Raw genomic sequence first — 15,868 nt, forward strand, 5'->3', positions numbered from 1 at the left:
TTGACTTCTTATGGTCTAGTCAATCATTGTGAATGGACAGACTTTGTTTTCGTCTGAAATTCTTTTCAGTTTGTGCTGTCCTTTTTCTAATATGTTGTTTGACTTTCTTTTAATCTTTGACATCCTTCGTCTGATATTTGATTTGTCATCGTCTAGCACTTATGTCATTTTTCATCTATCATATGGCTTTGCTTCGTCTGATCTTCGTCTAGTTGACCATTTTCGTCTTGTTCTTGATTTAGCTTTGTTTGACATTTGTTTTGGCCTTTCGTCTGCCTTCCTTTATCTTGATTCTGGTGTAGGAAGTGGCACATGCACATGCTCTATTCTTCAGCTTGTCTGTAATTATATTTTTCTGAAACACTAACGCACTTGTTAAAAATAACGTATTATATTTGTCTCATTCAAAACCTTACTGGGAATTGCTTCTTCTGACTTAGCAAAGGGGAATCTCTACTTCATCTTGTATGGTGAAATGGCGTCTAGCATCCATGGAAGCCATGGAAGAAGCTTGAAGGAGTCCAAGAAGTGAAAATTCTTTCCTTAAAAGCTTGAAGAAGAAGCTACAACAATCTTGTTTCTCCTAAAGTTTCCATTATAAATGATTATGATGTTCAATGCATGATGGACACGTTGCAGAGCTAGACAATTATGTTAATATTAGAATTGTATGTTGAAATTGGTGTTGAAAGTACATCTTCAATTCTTTGCAAAATCTAGCACTTTGCCCAATTAATGAACAACAATTTGAATGTTTAGAAAATATGCTAAGAGAAGAAGTTGAAGATGGCGAAGATAATAAAGACTACAATGTTTCTTTTTCATTTCAAAGTGGAGACGAATCAAGTGAAGACGAATCAAGTGAAAATCAAATAGATGATTGTACGTACATCATCTAATGACACTGTTAGAAAAGAATGGCACAATCCAAGACGGGGGGTAAATTGGATTCTATGACCCTTTAAAAATTTCAGAGTATTTTGGATATTTATTTCACTTAAACTTTTCTAAGACTGAATTTTCAAATGAAGCTTCTTTAAAGACTTGTTATAGAAGAATGAATTCTATATGCTTTCTTGATTACAAAAATAATGAGGTTCAAATGTAATGCTTTAATTCAGTTTAAACCACTAATATTCACACACACGTGCTAATCAAGAATCATCTTCTTTAATGTACAATCAAGATATTACTCAAAGTAAAAGATAAAGGTAGAAGAAGATTGCACAAGTCTTTTATCCTGGTTCAGCCACTCCACATGTGACCTACATCCAGTCCTCAATCAGAACCTGATCAAGATTTGTTCCACTATCTTTATGAAGAAGGTTTACAAGCATACCACACATGCATATACTTCAACACTCAAGATAACCACTTTCTTGACCCCAAGAAAACACCCCTTGTAGAAACGCACTACAAGAATCCTTACCACTTGAGAAACCCTTCTTAAGATTTTACAAGTATTCACAAAGAATTAAGGAACGAATTCACCTGGAATTCAGAAGCAAATCTTAATCTTACCCTTTCAAGAATGTGATGATGATGATGATCCTTTCTCAAAGTCTTTCACAAACGTTTTTCTTCTTGGATTCACAAAGAAAACTCTCCAAGATGGTCACAAAGACTCCACAAAAACGCTTTTCTAAATTTGATTCTCAGTTCTAACTCTGTTCTAAAGTTTCTAAAAGTTCAAACTATTTATAAAAGTTTCAGAACCAGATAATCGATTATTTTAAAGAATAATCGATTATTTTGTTCTTCAGGTTTTATGGAAGCCAACCAAGAACAATATAATCGATTATTTTGCAAATAATCGATTATTGCAGCAAGGCATCTCATTTTGCCTGTTGCTGGAATAATCGATTATATTTAATGATAATCGATTATTTTGAGTTAGTTTTCATAACTTCGTTTTAAGTCTCAAAATAACTTTTTAGTTCTTTTAACTCATCATCATACACTCTCTAATTAGTTTAGATATAGATTTTGCTTATGCACACAACACACACAATAAATAAAATCATTCAAAACAATTTATACACTAATTCCTATTACATAGCACTTTCTTTGACTTTGTTTTTGTCTTCTAAGTTGTTGTTATTTGTTGTTGTCTTTGACACATATTTTGTGATCATCAAAACTCCTTTAAGCTTTAGAGATAATCTTGACCTCATCAAGTTCAGGCTCCCCTAAGCTCAACAGACGCTATTGTTAACCTATTTTTGTTGTTCATTCTGAGGAAGGTAATATTTTGAATAAAAGTTATAATTGTTATTCATCTTTTTATTTTTATTTTTTATTTTTGTTTGTAACAGGTGAAATTCAATTTTGGGATAATTTACCTTATTATACAAACATAAATTGGAGTTACCCAAATCAGGAAGAAATTTCAGGGATGGAATTGCCAAGTACTTGTTCAGTTGGTGATGATTTATATGTTGGTCTTAAGTTTGAAAATAAAAATGTTGTCAAACGTGCTATTAAATAAAATGCGATGAAAATGCATCAAAAAATTTATGTGATTGAATCTAAAAACAAAGTGGGTTGTTAGATGTCCAAAAGTAGTTGACGGTTGTGAATGGTACATGATGGCAATTGACTCCAAAATAAATTGGATAGTTGGAAAGTGATTCAATGGGGTGAACAACAACACACTTGTTTAAATATGTCATTATCACAAGATCATTCAAAGTTAGATTAAAACTTGATATCATATTTCATATAAGGTAAGGTTTTGCGAGGTAAAATTTATTTTTTATTTTTGTAGATTGAAATATTAGTCACTAATAAACATATTTTAATTATGAATGATGAATCAAGACCGATCCATCAAGATCAACCTTATCTAAGAAATGATAACGTCATAGACTAGGTTTAAAATTTCATACAAAAAGACTTGGATGGCAAAACAAAAGGCAATAGTTAAAATATTTGGAGATTGGGAAGATTTGTTTACTTATCTATCCATATGGCTTAAGTGCATGAAAGAAATTGCCATTGGGTCTTATTATGATTTGTGTTATGATGATTTTTTTGTTGGTAATCATCATGATACACATTTTTATCAATTTCATCACCTTTTAAGATGTTCAAGCCTTGTTGTGCCTTCAATGACTGTGAGCTATTGATTCAAATTGATGCCACACATTTATATGATATGTATAGGAGCACATTGCTAATTGCCACAACACAAGATGGAAATAGTAATGATTTTCCTCTTGCATTTACTATGGTTGAGGGGGAAACTTTAAATGTATGATTGTGATTTTTGGCTCACTTATATCTACACGTTAGTAATAGACAAGGTATATGTTTAATCTTCGATCGACATTGCAGTATACAGTTTGTTATTGATAATGAGACACTTGGGTGAAGACCTCCTCATTCTTACACAAATATTGTATACATCATATTGCTTGTAACTTTAACCATAGGTTCAATGACACCAAACTAAACACAACAACAAATAAAGCTAGGTATGATATCGCATAATGTAAACAATTCTTTCAATTTGTTTTGTTATAGTTATTATGATTGCTATTTTGTATTTAACCTAATTTGTCAATTTCAGGTTACACTTCATGCCAACACATTTCTGATTGAAACATGGAAAAATTCTATTAGATGAATCCCAATGTTCAAAGGTGGATTGGAGAGATCTTAAAAGACAAATGGTCTATAGCATATGATGCAGATAGACAGATAGTCACATGATGACAAACTTGTTTGAATGTGTGAAGGAGGTTTTAAAGGAACGTAGAAATATTCCTATCATTACATTAGGGTGATTGACATATATTAAATGTGTAGAGTATTTCAACATTAGAGGAAGTTGTGCCCTAGTCGAAGTGTCTTCAGGTAAAGCTTTTTGTTTCAAAACTAGTTCAGGCCTTACCAAAAAAATTAAAAAGAGACTTGTTCCTACCAAGTTTGTAGATATGACATTCATGCATCAAAGTTTGGGGTCAAGGAGGCATTTGATCCAATAACATAAAGAGGAGGTAAAAAATGGATAGTGAATTTAAATGAACGTTATTGTTAATGTGAATAGTTTACATCCTTTCATTATCCATGTTCTCATGTTATAGTTGTGTGCATCATAGGTAGTTTGGATTATCAGTAGTTTATAGATTTGGTTTACACAATTGATTATATCTTGATAGGATACACTAGTCCATGAAAATTGATTGGAAATGAAGATTTAATCCCTCAAGTGATGAAAATTGGATACTTGTACCCGATCCAACAAGTGTACGTGGGAATGGTCACCCAAAATCAACCAAAATAAGAAATAAGATGGATTTGGATGAAAGTCACAACCAAAACAAAAATGTGGCAGATGCATATAAGAAGGACATAGTAGACACACTTGTCCACTATAATCTAATCGTCCAGATGAATGATGTTATTTTTATCAACAAAAATTATAATATTGTATAAATTTATTTTATATAATATTTGCGACAATGTTAGATTATCAATGTTGGTTTAATTTTGTTAAATATAAATTGAGTAATAATAACCTAATTTTATAATAACTAAAACAAAGAGTGAGATAAAAATATAACTCAATAAAATGCTAATTAATTATACATATTCATCAAGTCTGAAGTGATAAAAACAAAATCAAATGAAAAAAAAATATAACTAAGTGACCATTCTACTCATCATCCTCATTTTCATCATCATCGTCGTCGTCATCATCGTCATCTTCAACATGTTGCTGAACAAGGGTCCTAGGCGAGGTAAAACATCATCTACATCGACTTTTGGCTTCTCTCATAGGGTATCTCCTAACTTCCCCTTGAGTTGTTTGTTCTAGAAAATTGTGAATGCAAGTCTACATAGTCATACATCCACTTGCACAAAAATAAGGTAAATATAATGGAATATTATAAGGAGTTTGTTGTGATCCACCTTCTTTTGGGGCATTTGGTGACAAATTCAAAAGAAACGATGCTCCAAATATTTATTTCATCAATTAAGGGGCAAGTGATGGAAATAAAGATAACCCTAAAAAAATCACACATCTTTATTGTGTTCATCTACTCTAGATGTGATTGGTGTTGACTAGACCTTAGTGACTGACTAGAAAACCCATACTATTAAGGATGGTATACCAATAATTAGATTGTGACTATGAAGGAAAAGTATGATCTTAGAAACATGTGTAGTATATCCTTGGTTGTCTTTTTGGCATACCAGGGAAAATGCATTTAGTTGGCTTCTCGTCCTCTATCTTCGTTGAATTCTTCTTCTTTCCCTAAATGATTGAGGAACATTCATTGGTTTAACCTGGCACCCCATGCATAGTTTTTTATCGTGTCAAAATCACATAAATAAAGTAACCACCTTAAACTTACCCAACTAGAGTCCCTGTCAACAAATATAAAACCTGGAATATATCGCAATATCCATGTTTTCGCAAAGCGATGCAAATATTGAAGGTCATTGTTATATTCATCGACATTGTTAAATGTTTCAACCAACCAAGACAATTTTATCGCATATCATTTAACACAATTGTAAGGTGGAACAACGCCTAAATACTGGTAAGCTACATTATAGGAAAATTTTCACTATTAATAAACAATTAGATAAAAATAATATTTTTAAAAAAATTATTATTATTGAAATTCTCACTTAATGCTTTCTCGTCAATATCTTGTGTCGATAAAATTGTTTCTTTATCAACACAAAGTTTGACAAGTGGTGCTACTTCTTGGAGAGTAATAGTACACTTTCCAAAAGGCATATGAAATTTATGTCTCCATCTCTCTAATAAGACCAGGACTGATTCTAATAAAACTAAGTCTGACAATCCATACAAACCTAACATCGTCTAAAAATGGAACAATTAGATGCAAAACTCCAACTATTCCATCATGAGTTGTATATCTTATTCCCTATCTGTGACTAGACTCTCTATTTCAAATAGGTTGCACTAGTGCAAAAGGGGTATTTTACGTCTGTTATTTTCAGGTTTTTACGTCAGAAAAACGTTCGACGTTAATACGAGAGACGTAAATCTAAGTCGGGTTTAAAAGCTGACGTAATATTACGTCGGTTGTTTTTGAGCCCCGATGTAAAAAAGTTGAAAAATCAAGACCAGAACGGCTCGTTCTGCTTGCACTTGTTGTGTGTTAATTGTGCATCTGGAACGGGCCGTTCTGGTTTGAGAACGGGACGTTCCAAATGCAAAATTAACACATGACATATGCAAGCAGAACGAGCCGTTCTAGTTGGAGAACGGATCGTTCCAGATGCAAAATTAACACATAACATATGTATGTTTTCATTTAAAAAATATACCTACAGAATAACCATAAATCCTCCAAAACAACACACACAAACAATGTTTAAGTTCAAAAATTAACACATGACATATGTATGTTCTATTTGCACTAACCAACACCTTCAAGTACCCTTAAATGCTAACTTAAGCAAGACGCACACCAAAACTTCAATACAATCGGATAAAATGATCTGCAATGATGAATGGACGTCACCACCACCGTTGCCGCCGTTCAACGTCACCGAAAACACCCAGGATGCGTAGAAACTCATCGTTGGAGGTTGCCTGAATGTTCTGCAAATAAAATCCTAGAGCGCGCACAATGAAATGAATGAAGGGAAGGGGATATAACAATTTTTTTACGTCGGACACCATAAGGTCCGACATAAATTTTTAAATCTACGTCAGACTATATAGAGGGCCACGTAAATTTTAAATTTTACGTCGGACCTCATGGTGTCCGACGTAAAAAACTTGGTTTAAATTTTAAAAATACTACCGTATTTTTTTTACATCAATTTTTTTATTTTTCATAAAACAAAACACTAACGTAAATAACTGATTTTGTACTAGTGTTGAGAAACATGTTTAGATTGCAAAAGTCAATAAGTTTGTCTCAATTGGTCCATAAATAACTCGTGTAGAAGATGACGAATCCATCTACATAATTAAAAAAAAATTATAAAATACAGAATATAAAACGCATAAAATAAATGAGACTCAATAACAAAAAATTAAATCAAAATTAAACAAAATAATTATATATGGTGTTATACCCATAATTAAAAAATGAGACCAAATTGCAATTTTGAAAAATATATTTAATCAAAAGTTAACAAAAAATTATATATGGTGGTATACCCAACAACAAAATTAAAAAAAATATATACCTTTTTAACAAAAACTTCAAAAATAAGATACCTTCAATAAAAATAAAATACAAAAATTTTATAAATAAAAAAAACAAATAAAACATATCATTATACTAGTGTTTACAAAATATAAAATAATATAAAATATAAAATACATTAAAAAAATGAGACCAAACAACAAAAAATTAAAAAAAACAATATTAAATCATTATACAAAAAAAAATTATGGTGGTGTACCCAATAATAAAATTAAAAAATAAAATAAAAAATATTCCTTTTTAATAACAGCTACAAAAGTAGGATATCTACAACAAAAATATAATATAAAAATTATAAAAATACTTGAAATAAAATACATCATCATAATATTGTTTATAAATTATAAAATATAAAATATAAAATCAAAATTAAACAAAATATTATATATGTTGTTATACCCAACAACGACATTAAAAATAAAAAACAAATATCTACCTTTCTTAAAACAGCTGCAAAATTAGGGTACCTATAACAAACAAACAAAAATGTTAAATTTAAATATGGTGGTATCTATTTACATCCAAAAATAAAAATACTCATCGTAGGGACCAAAGCAACAAAAAATAGCTAGTGTGATGGGGTAGGGATGGAGTCAAAAAGACACCAAAGAGGGAGGCGAAGTTGAGGGCAAACAATGGAAAGTGGAGACCTATGCCCCATATATAATGTGGTTAAAAAATTTTAATGCTCATGAATGACACGTGTTGCTATTTGGTTAGGTGGAGAAGCGGCAACATGCATTTGCCGCTAGTTGTAAAGATGACATGTGTACCAATGCATGTCCCGCTACATAAGACAACAACACATCATGGAAAAAAAAATGTTGTTCAAAACATAATGGGTATAGCAATACCATATTAAACAAAAATTATCTTCCAATAGGAGCAGTGACACTAAATTAAAAAAAAAAAAAAAGCGATCTCTTAAGAGAGGTAACAACACTATATTAAAAGGAAAAAAGTGATTTCCTATTCGAGGTAGTGACACTTAAATAAAATAAATAAATAAAAATATATTTTTTTTTCTCTTATATTATTTATTATATTTAATTTAGTCTCACTTTAATTAATTGAATCAATTTAGTTTCACATATTTAAAATGTATCTTAATGCTTGATTTTTTGTCCCCTCCATTTAAATACTTAACAGATGTAACACGTGTCATGCTGTTATGTCACGTACATGACATGTGGCATGACTGCATAACACGTGTCATGATAGTATAACACGTATCACATCTGTTTAGTATTTAAATGAAGGAGACAAAAAATCAAATATTGAGATATATTTTAAAGATATGAAATTAAATTGATTCAAATAATTAACGTGAAACTAAATCGACACTAATAAATAATATAAGAAATAAAAATATTTTTTCCAAAAAAATATTTTAATCTCCTAACATTCTTCAATGGGAGTTTAAATAAAAACATATATATATATATATATATATGAAGAGGGTTCAAACGACACCGGTGTAACTTTTACTAAGTGTTACACCGCTTAATAATTTTATATTAAATATAAATTTTGAAAATCCAACTGTTAGATTGAAAGTTCATATCTCTTAGATCATATATGTCAAATTTTGTTTAAATTGAACAACAACTTGAAGGTAATCAAAGTGTTCATATTTTAGTATATTTTGAAATGTATATATTACGTCAATTTTATTTTATGAGAATGAAGTATCAAATCATCTTAGATTAATATAAAATTTGATATATATGATCTAAGAGATATGAACTTTCAATCTAACGGTTGGATTTTCAAAATTCACATTTAATATAAAGTTATTGAGCGATGTAACACTTGGTAAAAGTTACACATGTATCGTTTGAACCCTCCTCTATATATATATATATAGGGACGGAACTATATTGTGTATAATGGAGGTACTTGCCCCTATTACCATTTGATATATACATATTTTTTTATCTAAAAACTAATATATTTTAAAAAATAAAAATTATATTTTAATAAAATAAATAAATAAATATATATATATATATATTTAAATTATCGTATATATAAAATATAAATTCGGAAGAAATGTTCATTTATTTAATGTTTGTCAAACTTTTGAAAGAGATTAATTATTTTATGTGATAAAACATATTTTTTAATAATGAATCAATTTTTTTAAAAAAACTTTAATTATAATATATATATATATATATATATATATATATATATCTTAATACCCATATATATAATGTAATATGTGAAAAATATCAATTTTTGATAAAAACAAAATTTGTAGCATGTATGTTTACCTTTTATGTTTTTGATTAAAAAAATTAAAATAGTAATACTATATACGTTAACTAAAAAAATCAAAATATAAAAAAAATTGAAAAATTTATGTTCTATTTAAAAAATTTATAAAATATATTTTAAAATAAATTATTATCTAAAAATATATATTAGATATTAAAAAACATGTTTATATCATAAATAAATTAAACAACTTTTATAAAATTTAACATATTTATTTTTATATTTTTATTAGTTTTATATTATTATAAAGTAGGTCTTTAGAATTGTAGTTCTAAGTTCTAACCAAATATTTAAAAAATATTTATGGCAGATAAATAAATTATATTTAAGATATATATTTTTAAAGAAAGTTAGGTTCAAACCTATTAAATTATAATATATATTTTCATCTTTAATTGTAATTATAGATGTAAAAACTTGTAAAAAATAATTATGATATATATTTATACTTTTAAAAGTTATATGTAAAATTTTTAATACTACAAATATATGAATAAGTATTGCCTCCACTATATAAAGTTTCTGAATCCATCACAATATATATATTATAAAGGAGGTATCCCATTTTCGTGTACATAATTTTTAGACTATTTTATTTTTAGATTTTTAAATAAAAAAAATAATATTAAAAATTAATTAAACCCAAGATTTTGATATTTGTAACACCTCGATTTTCATAAATTATATGAAGCCTCAAAACCCAATAAAGGTGATTTAGTAGCCCAGAACAGACCGTTCCCAAACTAGAACGGGCCGTTCCAAACTACTAAAAAGGCCTATAAATCCTAGTTGGGAACGGATCGTTCCAAACATGGCCGTTATGAGTTAAAACTCAACTTTAGAATGGGTCGTTCTGGTTTAAGAACGAGCCGTTCTAGATGCAAATTTAACACATGACGAATGAATCCAAAACGAGTCGTTCTAGATCTGAAACGGGTCGTTCTGACCACTTCTAATGTCTATAATTAGCATACTCAGGTACTGCTCCTTGACACGCTCTCTAAAGACCAAGGAGAACCAAGAGAAAGAGATCAACCAGATTCTGCTCTAATTTTATCTTCTACTTATCTAGGTAACGAGAGAGTGAGAAACCTCGCTCGGGAGTGTGAGAATAATTGTTGGGTAGCAGTATTGGCCCTAATCCCTTGCGTGATGCATGCTTCTAGAAACAGGCAAAATATGAAAGTTTTTTGTTTTGCTTTCTGAATGTTTTGTTGCGTTCCTTGTGTGATGTTGAGTGTAAATATCTGTTTGATTTCAAAATTAGATAAGTTTTGATATGAATTAGAGTGTTCTTTGAGTTCCTGTGCGAAATCCTATAAGGAACAACTATGAGTATGACTCTGTGAAATGTGAACAAATGACATGAGACATGATGTGAATGAGGTGCTATTGTGAACACTATGAGTATGAGAATGTGAAACGTGATGAAATGAGATAAGACATGAAATTCCATGACAAGTAAAGTAATGAGTCCACGAGTTTGTGAATGTGTGACATGCATCATATGCATTTATGTGACGGGGTACGATATGAAGTACATCGTTAGGGAAGACCCTCCAAGTGTAAAACATCTTGGAGGAGTCCTAGGGGATAGTGCGGTTTGGAAGGCCCAGTTCTGCCCATTTGTGTGCATGGGACGTACTTGCGCGGCTTCGCTATCCCGACGAGACCCTAGCAGTACATCCTTCTATTTGAGAGTGCACGGTTGAGCCGACATGTACTCCTAGACTAGTCCAAGTATGTTGCTTCGACAACATATCACGTGATATGTGATTATGAGACATGTGACTAGCGCCACATGCATGCATTTATGAGTCGAGTCCATAACATCATTACATGATGAATGACTGTGCATGTGTTACTGTTGTATGTATAATTTGAATTTGCACCTAATTAATGTGTAGCTATGGTTGTGCTTGTTATGATTTATGTGTGTTGCTTAACTGTTATTTTTACACCTGAAATCGAGTGAGATGTTTCTCACTCTCTTGTTATTCTTTGTATGTGTTTAAATTGTGTTGCAGGTGATTATTACCATGAGGATATTGGTGATGAGACTTATGTTTCAGTTGGGCATACTCTGATAGGATATATAACATCGGGACATAACTAGAATTAGTTTAAGATTTCATTATTGTTATTTTGTTTTAGAAAAATTCATGTTTCATTTTTCTATAAATTCTGCATTTGATTATATTTTAAATCTACGAATGTGAATTCTCTACTCTTATGTTAATGGAACCATTATTTTAATTCTAAAGATTTTATTTAACTCAAAAATATGTTTTTATAATTATTGTAAATGTATGTTAAGGTAGAAGATGTCACAATATTGAAACACTAAACATAATATCAATTGATTCAATAAATATTAATAACTTTTAAATACCATTAAATAAATATAAAAATATGAAATATTTCAACATTATTAATATAAATAAAAGTGATTCTCCGATTGAATAATGACACTTATTTATGAATATTTATCTCAAGTGATTCTCGCAACTCAAATTCAACCCATTTTCTTTAGAAAAAAAAATTGTCATAGCGGAAGTAAAGTTTATTTGACCAACGATATATATATATATATACCAACGACAATCTTATTAATCACACCAAAATAGTAATATATTTAAAAAACAACTTTATTTACGTAATAAATTTTCACAATAATTCCATTGAGTATAAAGCCTAAATATCTATCTTGAAATTACAACGACTACCTAGATTAATTGATACCATCTTATTTAATTTAGTCAGTTATATTAAATAATTTTATAGGTTCGATAAGCTAGAATAATGATTTTAATAATATATATGTAATATGTGTGTGTATCTAATGGTTCTCTCTTTGTACTTGTAGGGGCTGAGCTGAGGTCAGGTTCTTCTGTGAGGTCTGAGATATTCTGAATTCTGAGTTGAATGATCTGTGAAGGGTTTTGACAAAGATGGAAGGAGATACCCTTCTTCTTCTCTCTCTTCCTAGAATTAATATTCGTATCACCAAGATGAGTAGAGCCTCTGGGAAAGAGTGAAGATGGGATGGTGATGAGATTGAGGACAAATAAGGACAAAGATAAAGCACAAATTCCTGTATCCCACAATTATCATTTCTACAAACTTATTCCTACCAATTTTTTCTTATGCTTATCAGTAATACATGACATATGACAAGCATGATTTTAAAAATTAGACGGGTTATTAATCGGTTAAGATACTGGATCAGCAGTGAAAATTAAATTTCGTGGGTTACTAATTAAATTTTATAATTTAGTTTTTATTAATTTTTTTAAAAAAATATTTATATTAAATATATTTTATACTTATAAATTTTAATAAATTCATATTTTATTTTTAATTTTAATTTTTATCTTATTTAAAATTATTTTTATTTTTTATTTTATATAAAGAAATACATAAAAAATTACATGTTAAACTATATATTAATACAAATTAAAAATATAAATAATATGTATATATATAATATGCTTACAATTTATATTATAAAAATATATGTAATATTTACATAGATATTATATTATTAAATTATAATTTAAAATTAATAATATATTATAAAAGTTATTTAAGTTGCATATATAATAGACAAATATATTAGAATAAGTAGTTATTCTTATATTTAATAAGATTTTTTACTCTTCCATTAAGAAATTTAATTTTTATTGTTATTTTTGTGGTTTGTGGTCCTTTAAAAAAAATTTTAAAAAAAAATTATGGTTGAATTGGTTTGACCTACCGGTTCACTGGTCGAACAGGAAAATTGACCGGTTTAATCCAGTTTGAAACAGGTTGAATGCATAATCAATCTAACTTAAGATTCGGACCGACTGAACCACCGATTTCTGGTTCAACCGCTCCGATTAGCCGGTCCGAACCGGGATTTTAAATACTATGCAAGTAATCTTCTACTATTTCTAGTTTCTTTTTACCATGGTTTTTACTTTACTTAAATCGTAATTTAAGATTCAAAAACATGTTCAGATGTAAGAACATGTTAAGTTAAGAGAGAGTTTGTTAAAAATCATTCTGTTGCATTAAGTCATAGAATTTAAGATGTTGATGTGAAAGGAAAAAATGCAGATGTATTAAAAATGAGAGTAAGTTATAAAACAAACTGTCATGTATTATAAGTAGATAAATGCTTCTCTTTGTTTTATTATTGTTGCCAAATATATGAGTTTTTGTAAATGATTAATTTTTATTGAAAGATTTAATTAATTATTTTTTATTGAAGTTTTTATTTTAACTATACATTTTTCCATTTTTAGAATTATATTAAAGAGATATTAATTCAATTTTACATTGATTAATGAACTATTAATAATAGATAAATATCAAAATTAATATAGTTAGAAAATTAAAAATATAATTTTATATATTTAAAATAAGATAAAATTGACCAGCATTATTATATGTTAATTCGAATAAATTCAAATTTTTTAAGTGAGATTTTAGATTTGAGTTTTATGAATAAAAAATATAATTAAAAAATCTCATTAAAAATAGATAAATAATATTGTTTTTTATATAAAGATTAAAAGAATTGGAACACACTCTATATTTATAACATGACTGTATGATAAACAAAAATGAGAAAAATATGTTAATTTTTTCAATTACAGAGATAATGATATCTTATTTTTCTCAAATATCTGATTCATAATGAAATTTTTTTACACTTTTCACATTAAAACTTGACGCGTGATTACACCTCAAAACTTCAATGAAAATTCTACATATCACTGTCTTGTTTGATTATTTTTGCTGTCACTAGTGCAAGGGAGACAAAAAAGGGTAGGATGAAATAAATTTTTACTTTAGTTTTTATTATTAATTAATGCTTTGTCTGAGAAATATAAATGAAGAGATCAAATGTTGTTGCTGATTAGGCACAAATAATTTCATACTTATAATTATATTATTTTATTAAAGTTGACATTCAATTTCAGCTTTAGATAGGATTGCATTAAAACAAATATTATTTTACTTTTATAAAAATTGATCTATTGACAGAGAGATATTCAGTTAAAGATTGGAAATATTACTCGGTGAATAGTAATTCTTTCTTTGCTTTTCCTTATGAACAGCGATCCGTTTATTTTACTAGTAAAATTATTCCGTTTAATAATTCATCTTTTATATTAAATTTTAATAATTTAATTATTAAATTAAAAATTTTTAATATATAAATTAAATTTATAAATTTTAAATAAATTTGAATATTATTTAATATTTTATTTCATTAATTTAAATTAATTTTATTAATTTAAATCAATATCGATTTGAATTAATAAAATAAAATATTAAATAATTTTTAAAATATATATATTTGATCTATACATTAAAAATTTTAAATTTGGTAATTGGATTGTTAAAATTTGATATAGAACATGAGTTATTAAACGAAGTAAGTCTAAGTAGACTTAATATATTTTACTTTTTTAATATGTCCAATTTTAGTAAAAAAAATATTAAAATAAATTTATGAAAAAAAAAGGAATGGAGAGGAAAGAGGTGAGTAGGTAGGGAGGGTTAATTAAGATGGTTTGCTTGAAAGGAACCTCATGCGATTGCCCTTTGGGTTGGGTTTTGCAGTGTGTTTGGGGTGTTGTTTGAATAAGAGCAGAGTGTGTCAGAAACGGTGTATGTGCGTTCTACGCTACAGAAGGCCCAAATTGGAATGCGTTATGACGCATTTTATACGGCATTCGTACACTTGATGGCGTGTCAGAACACCTTTCTCATTTCTCATTTCTCATTTCTCATTTCTCTTTCTTTTGGCATTACTACTGCATGCTCACTCTCCTTTCAAGAACCACACCACCTTTCGGTCTCATCAATGCATCCAATGTCTATCCAACTTTTACCTACCTAAGTCTTTTTTTTTCCCCCTTTTTTATTTGTATTAACCAAAAAATTATATATATATATAATGATATAAAAAAATTATAAATAATATATATATATATATATATATATATATATATTTGATATTGAGTTGCCTATAATTTTAATATAGTTTAAATATATTTTTAGTCTTTTAAATTTAAAATAAATTAATTTTTAGTTCCTTAAATATAAAATTATTATTTTTAATTCTTATAATTCTAAAAAATCTTATTTTAATTCTTATATTCAAATTTTGTTAAGAAATTTATTAAATATTATTACATAAAATTTATCTATTGGTGCCATGATTAGTAAAAATATCATATTAAATCTAATTAATATTGTATAATCGTCTTAATTTATCACTTTCAGATATGTTATTGATGATTTGAGAGATTAAATTAATATTTTTAAAAATTACAAGGACTAAAAATAACTATTTTAAATTTGAGGGATAAAAAATAAATTTGTTT

Source organism: Cajanus cajan, chromosome 11 (assembly GCF_000230855.2).
Source record: "Cajanus cajan strain Asha chromosome 11, NIPB_CcT2T_4, whole genome shotgun sequence".
In the NCBI taxonomy this organism is placed as follows: Eukaryota; Viridiplantae; Streptophyta; class Magnoliopsida; order Fabales; family Fabaceae; genus Cajanus; species Cajanus cajan.